This window comes from Pocillopora damicornis, chromosome 3 (assembly GCF_964200805.1).
Source record: "Pocillopora damicornis chromosome 3, jaPocDami1.2, whole genome shotgun sequence".
NCBI classification, from domain to species: Eukaryota; Metazoa; Cnidaria; class Anthozoa; order Scleractinia; family Pocilloporidae; genus Pocillopora; species Pocillopora damicornis.
The window spans coordinates 29,182,341-29,184,516 of record NC_142672.1 but is presented as its reverse complement, the minus strand read 5'-3'; the positions used below and the strand labels follow the sequence as shown (position 1 = coordinate 29,184,516).

General features: G+C 37.7%; 1 pseudogene; it reads left to right on the top strand.

Moving 5' to 3' along the window:
* The first annotated feature begins 852 nt into the window (after positions 1-852).
* Positions 853-1,745, top strand: LOC149049240 (uncharacterized; annotated as a pseudogene).
* Positions 1,746-2,176: the final 431 nt, after the last annotated feature.

Genomic DNA, 2,176 nt, shown 5'->3' with positions numbered 1-2,176 from the left:
GAATGTCTGAAATAAATACCACCCAAACAATTAATCTGTTTTGTCTTGTATGGTATGTAAAAACGACAAGTAACCGGAAAGGAGTAGAAAAAATATTTGTTCGCAAGGAGTGTCAAAGCTACGAGAGTTTCTGAAAATCTGGAAACTTGGAGATAAAGGATTAAGTACTACAACAACAGAAAAGTCAGGGAGATATAGAAAAGACAAGGGAGTGTTTATCTGTGTCATAATTATCTCCTTTGTAGAAATTTTTGTGAGTTTGACTTACTTCACATGTCTCATAACTGAACAATTGACTTAGTGCTACTACTTTCTAGTTCAGTGCAGATCAGCTTCACAAGGAACTACTCACGTTGTTTGACTGTGTCATATAGAATTAATTCTTACAAATGTCATTGATTCTGTAAAATACTTTTGATTCTGAGTCTGATAACAGCGGCGCAAAATTGCTAATATCAGTTATTAGGTGTAAACAAAGTCCTTTGACTGCGAGTAAGTGCATCTATCATTTTAGATGGTTGCCTCTTCTCTGAAATCTGCAAAGGATCTTATTAAAGAATGTTCAGATGACATAGCTAAAATGCGAGATATCTATGGAATACTAATTGAAGTGGCGAAATTGAGCTGTTGCAAAGGGTGAAGGAAGTAATCTATCAAAAACGAGTGCGAGTGTTTTACCGGGGTGTCCAGATGAAAGCACCAGGCCGTAGGCCTCGTGCTTTTATTGTTTCGAGGTGTTTCGAGACCCCGGTCAAACACGACGCACGAGTTTTTGATATGGCTTTTAAAACTGTTCACACTTCTTTAATTATTAGGGGGTATTGTTTCAGTGCTCTAATTTCCCATGAGATTATGTATTAAAGAAATAATCAATATGTGGCAAAGTTGTTGTTGTTCGTTGTAAGTCATGTGGGAGTGAAGATGGCGGAGTCTTTTGCAACGAATACCGTAAGCCGTTTTCGTTCTCCAAAAACTGGGGATGAAGAACCAAACTTGCTGCAAGGGAGTATTCCTTAGTCAACTGCCTACAAAACCAAATGGGCGATTGACATTTTTCACGAATGACAGATAAATAGAAAAGTTAAAGTTCCTGTACTTGATGCTGGAGGCGCTTTTAAACATTATAGAGATTTGCACAAAGTTTAGTCGTTGAGTACAGATTTGGCAAATATGGATGCCAACACTTTAAACTACTGGCTGAGTAAATTTGTTCAGGGAGGTTGCGAATAGTGAGGGGAAGATGTATTCAGCAAGGACCATTAATGGAATTATCTGTGGTATCCGAAGGCATTTGGAGGAGACTGTGGGAAGCGAAGCATTAAATCCTTTAGATGCTTCAGATAAAGGGTGGGAGGATATGGTATTTATTATGTTCAATGCAAGATACTATTTTCATCGAAGACCACAATTACTGTATAGATCGATGTTTTTTTAATCTTCCTATATCTTATTGCAGATTAGCTATTTTCCGTCGTTCTCTTGATGCCGAGATGAAGAGTAGCGCGCGGCAAGGTGTGAGTTTGCAAACAAAGAAAGAAGAGAAAAATGTATGTAGAAATTTCTATGAAGGTATTACTGACCTTAAGTATGAACCAAGAAAAGTAAGGCATATTTGCCATGAGAGAGGTCAAGAGCATGATCGATGTTTAGTGCAGTTTTATCAGTTGTACATTGGATTGGTTGAAACCCATGCAAAAAGCTTTCTATTTCGTGCCAAAGTCGAAAACGTTGTCTTTTGCGAATAGTCCCGTAGGGATCAACAACTTGAAATCTATTTTGCCGAATTTGTGCAAGGCTGCGGGAATCAAGAGAAAAACGGCCCTGTGCTTGCGTGTCACTTGTGCTCTAAAATCTTTAATAGTGGTGTAGAAGAGAAATTAATTGGAGAGAGAACCGGGCGCAGGTATAATGCATTATTTGCTTCTGAGAGAACAAGTGAGAGGAAAGTTCCTCATGCATCAGCTTTTATTAGGAGCAGAAACGAAGACAGAAAAAAAGGAAGAAAAAGCTGAGAAGGTTTTTTATTTTTGAATGCTTCTTCGTGCACGAATTGTGATGTAAACATTTCTATAAACGAAAACAACTGAACTGGCAGTGTAGCTGATTAGTTATAATGATTTATTAAACTGAAGTATTGTTCTTGTGTTCAATTTGTTTGATTTGACCATGAATCTGA